This window comes from Cheilinus undulatus, linkage group 22 (assembly GCF_018320785.1).
Source record: "Cheilinus undulatus linkage group 22, ASM1832078v1, whole genome shotgun sequence".
Taxonomy (NCBI): domain Eukaryota; kingdom Metazoa; phylum Chordata; class Actinopteri; order Labriformes; family Labridae; genus Cheilinus; species Cheilinus undulatus.
In genome coordinates this window covers 19,792,355-19,809,037 of record NC_054886.1, presented here as the reverse complement: position 1 = coordinate 19,809,037, position 16,683 = coordinate 19,792,355, and the positions used below count along the sequence as shown (strand labels likewise).

Sequence of the window (16,683 nt, the reverse complement as noted above, 5' to 3'; positions counted from 1 at the left end):
ATCTTCTTCTCTCTTTTGGGGCATTTCCATGGAAGCGTTACAGTGCCACTAACAGGCTTGGCATATATACTACAGCGTTTCTAGTCGTTTTCAGTGGTTCCGTGCTTATGTGGACATTTCCTGGAACAATCCCGTATTTACGAAAAACTTTTTCAAAACGAAACAGAAATATATCGTTCTCGTCTCCATGTGGACAAGGCCTAGGTCAACAACTCTGCCTGCAACTCAGGTGAACAGCCACATCATTAGCATACAAATGATCAACGGAGGCTATTCCCATACCTGTGACTTTTCAAACTGAGGAAGCCTTTTGGAGGAAAGCTGGGCTGATGTGCGACTCGCGTTCAGCCCTGGAGTTTCATGGTTCAGACCAGCCCACTTTAGTTTACAACAGTGATCATTAATTAGGGTATGTGACACCACACTAATCACTAAATTGTGCCATAAACTTCAACAATGGTTTGCATGTCATAAGCCTTGTTTTATGTTGCACATCAGGTACTTCAAGCTTACCTGAGTCATCTCACACGTTGCAATAGAGCTGTGCACTTGTTCTAATTTCCAAACACAGTTCCAGTGTTTAATCTAACATTTTCAGCACCACTTTTGCTCTTGTTATTACTCATCCTTTCCTTTGCATTATCCTCTTGATTTTAATGGGGCGGAGGGATAAACTGTTTTTAAGGATCCAATGTTAGGCTCATGTTTCAAGTCAGACGGACACAGATGGACCTTCCAACCGAGTAAACTAGTTGGCTATCATTTAGAGAGGGATACCGAGACGTCCAAAGATGCAGAAAGATGGAGGAAGGCAGAATGGCCGCAAGTGCAAACTACGTGATCTATACACTGCCACTGTACACTGGCCCACCGGCTCCTAAAAGCAGCCGGGCCCACCGAGAATTCTCCCAGTTCTCCAGATTAGCCTGGACAGTCTTCAACAACCTTGCCCAAGTCCGGTTGCCCCCTTTAGATCAAGCTTTGGATATCACTTAGATGAAAAACTACACAGCCATTATATGAATGAATGAACTTAAGGGCAAAGGCAATGACTTCAAGTCAAAATCAGTGTTTTATGCTTCTAAATGATTTGTATTTGATACTTTTCTTTGCCACAGAGGCTGAGAAATCCAATCATTTTTAAATCTTTCTTCTTTGTTATTGTTTTTAAATCTTAAAATCTTCATACTCTTGGGCAAATGGAGTCATTTACAGCTAAAGCCAAAGGTTTTAGCTTCCAATTGGTTCTTTACTCCATTTTCTTGTCTGCCACAGAGGCTGAGAAATAAAGATTTCAGTAAATTTGGAGTTCTTTCAAAGAACCCTCAGGATTTGTAAGTTTTTTGTTCAAACAATATTAAGCTTTTGGTGAGACATTTTTAGGCTGCTTAGGTCCAAATGGGTTTAAAGAAAATTTCAACGTGCAAAGTGAGAATACAGTTTGCTGTGTTATCAAATAAAAGTATTACAATCACAGTTTCCATTTTATTTCAAATTTCAAAGTAATATTGACAAAAGTCAACACTATCAACATTTACTATTCCCAAAATCACTAACCTTCCTTTTCTAATAACCAAGAAAAAGTCACTGAAGATAAACTCATTTGGATGACTTAATAGTTAGTTTAAGCATAATGAGGAGGACTACCCCAAAATTGTGTAAAGATCTAGTTTAAAATATTCTATCTCAATTTTCTCTCATGATCCAGTAAAAGTCTGTTCCTGTTTCTAAAAATAGACATTCCCATGCTCCAAAGAAGAAAATATACATCTGAGTTCAGCCTGCTTTGCAGTTCTTCAAACGCAGGTTTATGCACTTGTGACATCCTAAAGATGGAAGCTGTGATCAGCGTTAGAAATGGGGAACGTCATGCCATGGATGTCTCTCTGAACTTCACTTTGATCTCCCTTTTTGATCAATGGATTATACTTGAATAAGAGTTTTTGCATGACACCAAATCTGCACATGCTAAAAGCAAAAGGGATAAGAGAAATCATGTGCTTTCTTGTATGAGATGATTTCCTGATCAGAAAAAAACAAAAAAAAAAACAAAAAAGGCTGTTTCCCAGTGGGTTGGCGTGAGTGTTATGTACCCCTCAATTAGCTTAAAATGTTAAGTCATACGTTTGTTTCAGATCGCTGTGATAGCGAGCGAGGACTGCTGCACTGATTGTGTTCAGCTCACTGACGCTGGCTGAGAATTTCAAATAGCACCAGCTGGCTTTTCCTCATTCAAAACATACCCTGCACACATTAAACCACCCACACACACACACAAACACTGTGAAGGCTTGACGCAAGAGCGAACACACACCTCTGCACCTGCCAGTACACAGAAACACAAAAACACACACATGCAGGCAGTCCAACTTTGATGTAATTATTCATTATCTGCAGCCAATCTCCAATCACACCTTTTGACATTCAGCCAGAGGCTGAGGTTGATTCACTCTCAATTAAGGCGTGCTTTTTCTTCAGGCGCTGACATTTCTCTTCCCTTTGTTCAGATTTTTTTCACCAGCACTTCTTACAACACTAAAGTAATGTTCTTTAGGGAAAGGATAGGTGGATCTGCAGCTTTCTTCACAGAACAGGCACGAACAAGGTGGAAGAGTAGCAGATGCATGGGTCAGAAACTTTATAAAAAGAATTTACTTAAGTATGTAATGGATAAATAATAAACAAGCTGAATAAAATAGCAATAACCTTTAAAATCTTAATAATAACAGTAACAACACTGACTATCATTCAGGGTGCATCATCTTGACGTGCAAAAGATTAAAATCTACGCATAACACCATCCAAATTCCCTTCATTCAAACTAGACGACGATATTTTTGAAAAGAATCCAGAGATTTTCCAGCATATGACCTTTTACGTACAATTTCATGGAAAACATGAGTCCTTCAGGGTTTTTAGAGTAGTTTTGGAACAAAAACAGGCTCAATCTGAATATTTTACATTCAAATTTTGTGAAAGGAAATTCCAAAGCAAAACAAAGTTACTGCACCCCTTAAAACACAACACCAAGCATCCAGCTGAAACTTTCGGATGTCTTTGCTGGCAAAGTGCTTCACAGTTTGTTAAAGAAAATTTGGACAAGTAAAACATCTTCAAAAGTCCAATTGAATTTTAAAAAATCCTTTCTAACCTGGAATTTCTAAGTCAAATAGCTTAACTATGCTTGAAAAACCCCTTCTTTAGTTTGAAAGTTTAAAAAAATCATTAAAATGTTCCAAGTTTATAGAGGTAGCCACATTTCTGGCATGAGTCAAACAATTACCTAACCTCGGTGGAAACTAAAGCTATTAGGAGCCAAAAGTAGAGTATAAAAAGAAACACAACATTCATTGGGGAGCTGAGCTGAAACACTGTAAACATGAGCTGTCATGTGTGTTTATAGTCTCAGGATATATTCCAGACTTCACCTGCTCCAGCACTTACATAAAAGAGCTTTTTGGATGTTAGATATGAAAACTGCGACAACACCTACATCTTAAGAGGATTTTCGAAACAGAAGCTAGCAAGTCTGTTAGCTTAGCAGTTTATCTTATGATGGATAGGACCTTTAATTCATGATGTGTTCACCAGTCAGCTTTAAAGATTTCCGACAAAGCAAGCTATGCAATGATCCACCTTTTCTACTGCGTTGTGTAATGCTAGCTATGCTAAATATACCAGCTGAGTTAAAGAGTTAAAAGAGGTTTGTTTAGCAGAGCAAAGCTTATCTTGTCAGAACAGGAAGATCAATAAATGTTAACTAGTGATCTTTAAAGGAGCTGGGAGAACAATAATGGCAAAATTTAGTCAGCCTTTTTCCTATTTCAACAGTTTTGGTGCACCACTTATCTATCCAAGCTAATTTTTCATTAAGGGTAATTAGGATCTTCAGCAAGCAGGATGCTATATTAGCAAAGCACAGTTCACCTTAGCAAGATTAAAAAGAAAATGTCAACTCAAAAGCTTTAAAGGCTAATGATTTTCCTGTATGGTTTTTCTGTGCTGTGCTAAGCTAAGACAAGCTAATTGAGCCAGCAGTGGAAAAAAAGCTATAAGTTACTGCTAATGCATGGTCACTAGTAAGAGTTTAAGGCTAGCTATTTCCCTATGTCTTTTCTATGTAGCTACTAAGCTAAGGTAAGCTAGTTATAGCAGGGTATGTAAGAAGCTACTGCTTCATGTTAAAGTTTAGCTCTTACCCTATTTTGTTTTTGTTCTGTGCTAAGCTTAGATTAGCTAATTATGTGCAGAAGGAAAGAAAAATGCATTGCTACAGTATGTTAGATAGTAATCATCAAGGTGTAATATCCTTATTTCTTTTTGTGATATGCTAAGCTAGGATAGTTTATTCAGTTAGCAGCGGGAATAAAAAAAACATACTCTTAATACATGTTAAGTGGTATGATTTAAGGCAGGCTATTTCCCTACTTCCTTTGTGATGTGCTAAGCCGAGTTAAGATAGTTATGCTAGCAGGGGAAGTAAGAAACTACAGCTAATACATGTAAACAATTTCGCTTTAAAGGCAGGATATTTTCTCTGTTATATATCTGTGCTGTGCTAAGCTATGTTAAGTCAATCATATTACAAATGTTAACAACTGAGCTTTTTTCCACACTACTTTTAGGTATTGTGCTACGCTATGCCAAGGTTTCAATTTCAGCAGTTGGTGTAAGAAGTCAGAGCTAACGCATGTTAACTTGTAAGCTTTAAAGGTTGTTTTCTATGCTGTGCTACGCTATGGTTAGCTAATTCTGTAAGCATTGGGAGTAATAAGCAAAAGCTAACACATATTAACTCGTAGGATTTTTAGGCTAGCTTTTTTCCTGTTTTTTATTTGTGTTGTGCTAGGCTAAGCTAAGTTCATTGTATCAGCAGATGGAGAAGGAGTAAGAAGCTAAAGCTAAGGCATGTTTACTTGTTAGCTTAAAAGTCTAGCTGGCACCCTTTTGTTGCTGTGCATGCTTATGGTTAACTTATGATGTCAACCTTGTCTTTTTGTTTCGTAATGTGCTAAGCAAAGGTAGTTTTTTTTTGTCGCAGGGTAAGTAAGAAGCCACTGCTACAACAGCTCTCAAATGCTAAGAATATATATATATATATATATATATATATATATATATATATATATATATATATAAAGATAGCCCTTTTTGCCTTGATCTTAAGTTTCTAAGATCTAGGTAGGCTAATTATGTCAGCAGCAGTGGTAAAAAGCTTCGACCAGCAGTCAGATTGATTGAATTAACCCAATTTATCATAACAAGTCAACTTTTAGTTCTACTAGAACAGTTTTCACTTAGATTAGCTTATTATTTTAGATTATTTCTTCTCCATAACCAAGCTAAATTAACTGGTTGAAAGTGTTAGCTTTATTGCACATATAAAAATGGTTTAGTCATTAAGACCCAATCTTCCTGTTTCACAGCAAGAAAAGGGATAATGAGAAACTTTAAAATCCAAACAAACTATTGATTGTAATTCTTTTTGGTTAGAAAATAACCATTTTTTTCAAGTAACTTAATGAGATAATCCAGTGGCAGATTATCCCAAACAAAGAGCATCATAATGTGTCAAATTAAATCATGAAAGGATTTAAGAGTACAGTGACTACATGCAGAGTCTGTTTATTGCATTTTCAAAATCCAGTGATGGCCCTCTGCCAGATTGATGTCAAATCTGTTTATTTACATGTTTTTGCATCAAATGCAACATGTTCCCTTCCTATTTAGTGTCAAAACATGTCTGCTGATGATTCTTACAACCATGGGCGGATGCATTAGAAAAAAAAAAAAAAAAAAAGCCATAATAGATTTTAGATCAGTCTAGCCAACCTCTCCTACAAAATAAAACCTGCAGGTATATTTTGATCTCTCACTTGTCTAAACTATGAAGCGTTTGAAAGGCGTACATTTGGGCAATAACATTTCCCAAATCACCGGGGCAGCATGGGCTGTCATTTGGGGGGAAAAACATGCCACTCTTCTCCTCTTTCGCCCATGTAGAAAGTGACAGTCCGTGTCCTGGCGATGTTTGAGGTCTTTAATGAAATCCCTCCCCATGTTAAATCCTTTCCATCTCATGATTTAATGGAAAAAGACATCAAACTAAAGAAAGAAAAAGGATCTAAAAGCCATTTTATGAGATCCTGAAGGTTAATGGACGGGTTTAGTTTAATCCAAGTGGACACATACACATCCAAAAAGCTCTTTTATGTAAGTGCTGGAGCAGGTGAAGTCTGGAATATATCCTGAGACTATAAACACACATGACAGCTCATGTTTACAGTGTTTCAGCTCAGCTCCCCAATGAATGTTGTGTTTCTTTTTATACTCTACTTTTGGCTCCTAATAGCTTTAGTTTCCACCGAGGTTAGGTAATTGTTTGACTCTGGTAAATTGTCCTCTCGCTGAAAAATAGATGAAAGGGCTGGTACAACTTTCTTGTCTATATCTAAGCAACACGGCATGGCTGTTTCACACTTGAAATGTGCTGCTCAAAGCCAGTCAGGTATGAAAAAATAATGGTATTCATTTCAGGGATAACTAAATCACACTGATAGTAATCCCATGAAATACTAAATATAATAAAAAATATACATGATTGCATTTAGCCCACAACTCGTTTATTTGGCTTGTGTATACAGAGCATTGTCTCATGCCTGCCATCATCAAAAATGCTATCTTTCATTCAGTTTTCATCAGTTGGTTGATTTGATCTTTATGAAACAACTTCTAGAGTGCTGTAATAATGCCTTTTGAGGGATACAATGAGTCTGGCTACACATTGTAAGGTAATTCCTGCTTATAAAACACCGATTCAAAATGGCAAATCCCTTTTAAGTGTACTGTTTAGTCAGTATAGTGAGGGCTATTATCTTCAATGTGCTAATGGTCACTAGTACTGCTTGTGATTTTCAGGACAGGATTTCATGCGTAGCTGACAAAGGAGGATTTCAGCTCTGTGGACTTCTGAAATTCCCCTCTGCTTTTGGGACTTCCAGCACGGGACAGTTTGCTGCTTGGATGAGGGATAAAACCTCCACATCCAAGGCCAAACAAAACAGTGGATTTCTCCCTGTGAGATGAGTATCTGCCTGAAGTGAAGGACTTCAAGTATCTTAGGTTCTTGCTGAGATGCTGAGCAGGACTGTCGTAGTGAAGGGGGAGCTCGGCCTGAAGTGAAAAGCTTTTACCAGTCGATATATAGTATGTTCAAACCAAGGTTATTATAGTTAACTAAAACTAATGTAACAACTTAAACTGAAATGGATTCTTTTTTTTTTTTTTTGTTAACCGAAAGTAGAATTAAAACAACAACAAAAAAAGTATTGTGTGCATGTAGCTCAGTTCAGGCCATGGAATAAAGCGCTGCCATAATAAGATAAGTTGATTTCCTGCAAGCCCTCATCAGCTGATGGCTGGCTGATTTAATCTAAATATGCTATTGGCTATTCACTCTCATGCTGTCTTAGTTAAACTGCTCTTGCCTGGCTATGCTCTGCTGCTCTCTCTGCAAGCTGCTCTTGCAACCCTCCTCCACCTCAGCTCCTCCTTTAATTTGCTTTTGTCTTAATAAATGTCATTCTGTTGTCACTGATGCCTGCTCTGCACTGAGTTTTTGCTGCTTCTCTCCCTTCTCATGGACATCCCTCTCCCCAACATCACTGTCCAGCTCTTTCTGGGGGATTCCAAGGCCAGATGTGATCCTCCAGTGAGTCCTGGGTCTACCCTGGGGTCTTCTCCCAGTTAAACATGTCCGGAAGACCTCCACAGGGAGGCAACCAGGAAGCACCCTAATCTGCCTCTACCTCGAGCTCCCTCCGGATGTCTGGGAGGGGCTGAAAGGAGTTTCCTATAAAAGGTGGGTGGGCCCAGCCTTGGAGAAAGAAACAGCTGAGGTAGTTCAGGTAGATCAGGGGTCCTCCAAGCACATTCAACTGGGAGGAGACCTGGGGGTAGACCCATAACTCGCCAGAGGGCTATGTATCCCATAGCATCTTGGTAACCTCAAGATGAGTTGGAAAAAGTCCCTAGGTTGAGGAATGTGTGGGTCAACTAGCTTAATGTGCCACCCAGTCCGGATGAGCATAAGAAAAAATAGACTGATAAAACGATGACTGCTGTTAATGGTTAAACAACAGTTTTCTCTTTAGAGGAACTAATGTATTTATAGAGACAAGACTGCCATTCCTTTTCTCACCATCATTCAATTTCTCAATAAGGATTCTGCATATTTGTGTTCCTGCCATGTAATCTGTCCCCATATGGAGAATCTTGTTTCTCTCTGTTTTTCATGCATGGAGCAGGATAATTGCATTCTGAGAAATGTTTGGGCAAAAATTGATGAGATTGGTGCGAGGAAAGCATCATTTTCGACTTTGGTGGTGAAAGCAGAAAAAAAGGAGTGGTGGGGAGTCAGGGTACTGGGGGGGGGGACCCAAGCAGCACAGCAGGATCATCATGGTGTGTTCAGTGGAGTAGAGCTGCTATTTTACTGCTATTAGCACACTGCCACTCCATCTGTCAAATGTAGCAGCTCACTCTGCTGCTGTAAAACCTCATTCACTTGTTGAAGCTTTATTTTTTTAACCCAGCATTAAAAATGTCTACTTTACTTCCTTTAACATGAGGATATACTAATTATTAACCGGACTCACTTCAGGAATGTTCCCATCAGAACAAGGAGGATGCCTGGGTGTGAAAAGCTGCAGTGCACGGGCCATTTGTAAGGAAGGAAGGGAGAGGTGGACATTAGCATGCTCCTTGGCAGAAGTCCAAACAAACCCATGGTGTGTGTGTGCTTCTATCTGTGTGCTGATTGATGAAATGAACTCTGGGTCTGGGAAATTGATTCTGGCTGAGGCTGATCTCCCTCTCTTCCCTCTCTGGTGTGCAGCTCTCCTCACCCCTCCCTTTCCTGGTTCCTCTCGCTTGTTTCCTCGCATTCACGTTAAGGTTGATCTCACAATAAAGGGAGGGGCAGACGACGAAAAACCCAAACAAGTCCGGATATCTTTCTCTCTGTGTCTTCTTCTGTCTCACTGAGTATCTATCAGCACGGGTGAAGCTGTTGCATCATGTCTGGATTTCACAGCGTTTCATTTCAGCTGCTCGTAAAAATCATCAGCTGTCTTCTTTGACAATCTCTGCAACCTTCAGGTTTAAAATTTTATGAAGCTTCTGTAGCCAGCAGGGTGTGAGGGGGTCACAAAGGGATTATCTTTGTGCTTTTTTACCTCCTGAATTCAGTTTCATCTCCTATTGTACAATTCTACAAAACTCATTTATTTACCTTGACAACAGAGACAGGCAAAAAATAATTTGAAACATATTCTTATTATTCATATTCCAAATTACATTTCATTCTGTGGCGTTTGTAGTGCTCAGCTGTATCAGTAAAACAGATATACAGTGCCTATAAAAAGTATTCACCCCCTTTTACTGATTTTATTAATCAATCATGGTCAATATAATTTGGCTTGGAAAAAAGAACAAGGAAAACTCCTTAATATCAAGTGAAAACAGATGTCTAAAAAGTAATGCCAATTAAAAAAAATCAATGTGAGGTAAATAAGTGACTGAATAAATATTTACCCCCTTTAAAGTGACTGGCCTAATTCATTAGAGGTCCAGCCAACTGATGCTGGTAGTCTCACAATTATCAAAATTGGAATCACATGATTGCAGTGAATGTGTCTCAAGTTATTGTACTTTAAAGACACCTGTGTCTGGAAGGTCCAGTCACGGGTTGATCAGTATTCCTGCCTGCCATTACATCATAAAGACAATAGAACACTCCAAGCAACTCAGAGAAAGGGGCATTGAAAAGTATAAAACAGGGAATGGTTACAAAAAAAAAAAAAATCCAAGGCATTGAACATCCCCCAGGGTTCAGTTAAATCCTTCATCAAGAAATGGAAGACTTATGGCTCACGTGTAAATCTGCCTGGATCAGACCACCCTCCAAAACCAAGTGACCCTGCATAAAGGAGACTAGTGAGCGAGGCCACCAAGACACCTATGACGACTCCCAAGGAGTTACAAGCTTCAGCAGCTGATATGATATGCACACAACTGTTTCCCGGGTTCTTCCCCAGTCAAAGATTTATGAGAGAATGGCAAAGAGAAAGCCACTGCTGAAGAAAATTTACATTGAGTCTCAACAAGAGTTAACCAAAAGTCATGGGGGAGACAACGGAGGGAACAACTCAAAATTTGACCAAACAGTCATGACCAAGGATCTGTAAACAGATTTATATGGAAAGTCAACTTGGGGTGAAAGACTCACAATTTGACAAACATGTCATGACTGCTGACCTGTCACCAAATTTGAGCAAAAAAAACCAAAACAAAACAAAAAAAAAACACCTCGGTGGAAACAAAAAATTTGACCAAAAAGTCACTACAGGCAACCTGTCTGTAAAATTGAACAAAAAATATACCCTTTCAGAAACGACTCAAAATATGCCTTAAAAGTCACGTCCGCAGACCTGTCACTCAGTGTTAATTTTGGAAGTTATTTTTACTTTTAGTCTCAGTCTTAGCCTTTGGATGAAATGTCTTTTAGTTTTAGTCACATTTTAGTCATTTCTACCCTTTTTTGTTTTAGGCTAGTTTGAATCGATGAAAACTCACAAAACATTTTAGTCTAGTTTCAGCCCATATAAATTCCTCACATTTTAGTCTTTACTTTAAGTCCAAGCATTTATTTTCTTGCCTTAATCTGGTACCAAATCATGGTAGTGTCCTATGCACTCTGCTAAACCTGGGGTCTCTGCTTTCTACAGCTGAGAGGTATCACGGATTTTGAATGTCCAACAAAAACTACATTTTAGTCTAGCTTTACTCATTTTGACAGTTATAGTTGATAGTTTTAGTCAATGGAATTAACACTGCTGTCACTGAAGTTGAGCAAAAAGTTGACCTGGGGGGTAAGGACTCAAAATTTGACCAACAAGTCATGACTGCTGATCTGTCGGCAAGTTTAAGTGAAAAATCAACCCTTACAAAAATGACTCAAACTTTGCCTAAAAAGTCATGACCACTGACCTGTTACCAAATTTGAGTCAAAAACGGACCCGTGGGGGGCACTCAGATGGTCGTGGTTAATGTGCGCACCACGTATGCGGGCAGCTCAGGTTCAAATCCAGCCTGTGGCCCTTTACCACATGTCTTTCCTTACTCTCATCTCTGTTTCCAAGTCTATCCACTGTCCTCCACTATTTAATAAAGGCACGAAAAGGCTCAATATTAAATCTTACAAAAATCTGACCCTTGGGGAAAGGACTCAAAATTTGACCAAAAAGTCTTGCCCACGGACCTGCCGCCAAGTTTGCTATTCTGCCCGTGACTAATGAAAAAAAAATATAATACTAGAAGAATCTGTAGTTAAATACTTAATGATGACATTCTCACTTTTAAATACAGGACCAGGAATCAGAAGATTGCAAATCACGTTACTCTTTTAGTTGTTATGGTTCCATGGTTATGGAGACGGCGCTCTATAAATCAAAATCAAAAAATCTTTATATGACACTATAACCCAGCAAGTTGGGCTTGAAAGACTTCAATTTCATAGTTTCAGTATGTACATTTACTTGAAGTTTATGAAATATGTCATATTCAACCTCAAATACATTCAGAATGAAATTCAGAAGATATTCTACTGCTTAACTTAAATATAAACTCCCTGCTGACTTTGTTCCAGAGATCCATTCACTTTCTTGTTCAGGCAGAGCGCTGCACCACAGGCCACTCAAGGCAGCCCTGTTTATAAGCATCTGGTTATCTTCATCCTCCGACAAATTGACTACCAGAGAAATTTTATCATCTCATTACATTCCTGAACGAGGAGCCTCCCTCCGTTCTGCCTGCTCTAAGGTCATCCTGCGCTGTGACACTCCCCCTAGTCATCCTTGCATGCTAAGGTGTCATTTTAATGAGGGGTCGGAGCTCAATATCCTCCCTGTGTGCTGCATATTCACAATCGCTTGGCCCCTACTTAGGCACGGGATATTATTTTACGTGTTGAAGTGGTGCTATTTTTGTCATGGAATACTGCACTTCTTTGACTTACTTCTACAGAATACAGGCCTGAGGGAGATGCCACTGGAAAACAAAAGGACATAATCACAATAATTGGCAACTGTATTGTTGTTGCACATGAAAAAGCTGCTAATAATATGACAAAAAGGAATGGGAGATAGGCTGCTATTTTCATCATGTGTGCTCCAAATCAAAGGCCACATTCCTGTAGGGGGAATGGAGAACAGAGGCAGTGGATCACTACACGTGTTGTAGTATTTTACCACTTTGCTTGGATTAAATTAGCGATGACATGTAGCAGAAATGTCAATTAAGAAGAAAATAAAGTAATCATAGTAGATAATGGTTTCATCTGCGTAGAATCAACACAGGAGGGAGATGATGTATGTAAATGCCACTTAAAATTAAACTCTTTGTACTGAAATTCCCTCATCAAGCTAACCTAATGAAGATCTCACTTGCAGAAGACTTCAAGTGTTAGTTTGCCTCTTAAACATGATAAAATCCCTCCTCATTTTATAAAGAAATCAACCTCAAGCTGTGTTCTTTATGTCCTTGTTCACACACCTGCATTCACAAACAGCCTTTTCCCAAAGTACAGTCTGTTTTCAGACATCAGAGGCAGCTGCACCTCATATTAACTTTGTATTCCTCTGCTAATCCCACTTATGTCGACCACCAGGGCCCTGTTGGAGAAAAGTATCACCCAATTTCCCTAATCAATGAAAAGTCCCCTCCAAGGCCGTGCAGCGCGTGCAGTCGATGCCTGTGTTTACCTTAGGCCACAGATGTTTCTCCATTATTCTGCTTCGTCGAGTGAGAGCTCTTCACTGTTGTTTGCGTTCACCAAATAAGCGAGGGAATGGAGCGGGAGAGGAGATGCACGGCTGAGCATTGTGTACAGGCATGTATGGAGCACAATATAGCCTCAGAGTGCATTCAGCACAGTGGAAATACAGACCCAGATGTAGGCACACAAGACAGCAGGCGTGTTTTTAAATGATATTATTATGGATTTTACATCATTTCCCTGTGTTTTAAATAACTCTAGCACAAAAAGTAAGGAAATTTGTGTTTCGTAGCTTATCTCTTTGTTGTAAAAATACTTCTTGGCAATAAATCTTATACCCTTGGAGAGCCTGATCTGGATAGGGTCCATGTGATAGGGTGCAAAACCAAGTTGCAGCTTTATTTGGAGTGAGCCCTAGAAATCAGTGTTCCTCATCAAAACACTTCACATAATATGAAAAGGACCAGTGGCGGTACCAAATATGCCTGATGTAGCTGTCTAACCTGCTATTTCCGCATAGTCCGCCTTTGTCGCATTTCAGCCAGGTGGCAGTTTTCTCCGACCAATGGCACGCATCATCAACCACTGGATGCATTTCTGGAGCGATGCATAGTGAAGTATGGTCCTGGGATCTCATTTTAAAAAGTTGCATACGAACAAAATGGGGACTGAAGTCGGTGTGCGGCACTTTCCACGCAAAGTATGTGATCTATGAAAAACAAAGCTTACTGTATAATATGAAAATGTGTTCATATTTACCTTAAAAACTTGTATTTAATCATATTATTGTGCAAAGTGTGTACATTAAGCCCAGAGTAGACAGCTCTCACACAATCATAATAGATTCTAATTATCATTTATATTTCATGCTATGCTCAATGGAGAAAGTAAAGAATGAATAAAAGCCTTTGCATATAGATCAAAATTTAAAAGACAAACATGTAGTGATTCATCAAAATTTTCTTACATTATTTCCTCTAGTGAGAGACAGATCTGACATCTGAATAAGTCAGTGTAGACCTCATAAACAAATAAAAAATGCATTGAAACGTGTGTGTAACCATGAAAGGTGGATTTTTTGGCACGGTACCACTTGTGTGAATGAAGCAGCAGCGTGGTGTCAGTCTATTTTTTTCTTAAGTTTGTGAATGTTCCCTCTGTAGCAAACTAAAAATGCATTCCCATAAGGCTCGATTGATTCAAACCGTGCCGTGGCCCTCTTTCTCCTCTGGCTTTCTTTCACACTAGTAACATCGATCCCTTCCCAGGCCTTCTTGCATATGTACTCAGTTTGATACAGCAGGTGGCGGTATGCATGTAGTTGGTTAACAAACCCGCAAAGGAGGAGAAAGAAGAAGAAGCTACCATGGCAACCACATGATCCATGACATGAGCAATAACTGTTACTGTTTAAACCTAGCAAAAAAAAGTCTATTCTGCTGTGATGGACCCTGGAATGTCGCTCTTTGTATCTACACATCTACATGCAGCTCAGGGCATCAAATTAGCTTGCTTTTCACAGATATAGTGGTTTTTGGGGAGACAGGAGGATTTCTCGCTGACTCCACCATTTCTTGAGTCATAACAGACCATTTGTTGACTTGATTCTGATTATTTCAACATCTTATTTGGGAAAATGAGAACAAACTGCCATGCTTGGGAAAGAAGTTTAGATTTTACGATGAAGTCATATAGCTGACGTGACAATCTGCCCTGTATCTGGGTTCGATTGCATTCACATCTGAATCGAACTGTGCCAGAGTCCACTTGAATCGTGCCCCCAAGTGGGCCTGTGCGCGTTTAGTTTCACACTGACTAAAACAAAACAGAATTTGGGCTGAAGTGTACTTGGATCCGGTGTGAAAGCCACCTAACAATCAGTGTTGTATAACCACCCCTTCACAAGCACTTCTGACCCAGATCAGAAACGGTATTTTCTTTGATTTCCTTCCTGTTTCCATTGTGGTTCACTGCCAAAAGCCTATGATCCGCCACCTTACTGAAAAGCACAAGGAGTTTTGAATGTAGACGTGTAAAAGCGGAACAAGAGGCAGATCTGAGTGAGTGGATTGGGATTTATAAAGAGAACACTGGGTGAAGATGAGTGTGTGCGTAAGCCAATTCTGGAGTCCTGGTGCACATGCTATTTTAGTATGGGTTCTACGCACTGCATTATAAATGAGAGCAGTTGGGGATTAAAGATCACAGGAGAACTACAAGTTCACCTAGGAATAGTATGCAAACAGTAGATTACTTTGCCTTTATGAAGTTGATTTGATGTTCATATTTTTCTGTGATTTTTATGCTTATACCATGGGTGAGTTTATAAGGAAGTTATAAGGTTTATTTTTTGTAGAAAGAATATGTGGTTTCCTTTAAGGTTCTGTGATTTTCTATCTCAAAAGATAACTTGTTTTGGAGGAGGTCAGACAGCTCTGCAACCCTCTGAAAAAATGATGACCTTTGGCCTTTGCCACAGGATGGAACATATTGTTGAATCAGTAGTCAGGAGTCCATGCATTGTATATTTTCAAGATGACCAGATGCTTTGCACGTTCTTCCTTCTGTTTCGGTTTCTTGCATGTGCTGGGGATGGACTGGATCAAAGATTAACTAGAGAGGGAGTGATTTGCCCCAAGTGCACTTTGCATGGAGATCACTGTGCAGAGTATGTGTAAAATAAGGGTAACAGTTAAATATAGATTAAAAGCCCAAGTCATTGTTGTTGTTGGTATGTGTCATCAGCCGTTAGCTGATCGGTGCAGATACTGAAGACTACTTGTTTCTACCATGCTGTAAAAGCTTGTAAAAGACAATGTTCATTTGGCCTGAATAAAACATTCTGAAGGACTTTTAACAGGCTACCTTTCCTGACTTTTTATAAAAATCCATTCATGCCTAAGGCATAAATCTATATTGTTATTATCAATAATAATTTCTAAGCACAGCCGGGGATTGTAGTTCTCAAACAAGGGAAAGCGATGTAATTTCAGGGACTCTTGTGGTCACAGAAGAAATCAAATGGGATTTTATGACACCAAGCTTCTGTGTCATACAAATTACAAAAAAAGAAACTACATGTGAGTCAGTAATAGGTTTTCCATTCTCATGGTCAGCAATAGAAGTCCACATCAGTGTACTTTTTCAGCCTCTGGCTTTCCTTAAGGCATCTCACATCTTCACAGCCCATCTGCAAATGTGAGCAGACTCTCAGCATACACAAACATGCATTCTACTTAGAAGTCATTTGCACAATCACATAACTATACATAGTTAAGAGCCTTCTGACGCCGCCTCGGAGGAATCAGACAAAATACGTGTTGCCTAACATGAAGCCCTGCAGAGCGTACACATAAAAACAACATCTGGCTCTAATGTGCAGCTTCACTGGAGTCATCTGCATGGAAGACAGGGGACGTCAACTTCTTCTACTTTTCTCCTGTCAGGGCAGAAACGATTCTGATGACAGCTCAAATGTCACCCGAGGGATGACAAAATCAGCCAGTGGCCCGAAAAATAGCTGAGTGAAGCCATAGAGACCCCTCCTTTAAATTGGGACAAATATGTATTATGCATCAGGGAGAGTCCTAACATGCGATGACTTTGGCTGACTTCGTACTTCCAAGTTGACTCGCTGGTATAATGAGGTCACTTCTTTTGGCTTTTAAGTATTTGCTGAGAAATGGAGGAGTGCTTAGCATGCATGAGAGCTTCATTTTTGACTCATGCTGTCCACTTCTGTGTGCTGAAAAGTAGTGCTGATGTGAAAGTTTTGGTGCATTGAAAGTGATTGAGAAATATGGAAGAGGCACATGGATATAGGCATTTAAAAGTTAAGAAATGTACTT

The 16,683-nt window shown here is 39.4% G+C and overlaps 1 protein-coding gene across 2 annotated transcripts in view; it reads right to left on the bottom strand.

Annotated features, from left to right (window-relative positions):
• Positions 1 to 16,683, bottom strand: part of LOC121504417 (adhesion G protein-coupled receptor L3-like) — a 361,289-nt gene that overhangs the window by 85,400 nt on the left and 259,206 nt on the right. The gene's annotated exons all lie outside the window — the stretch shown is intronic.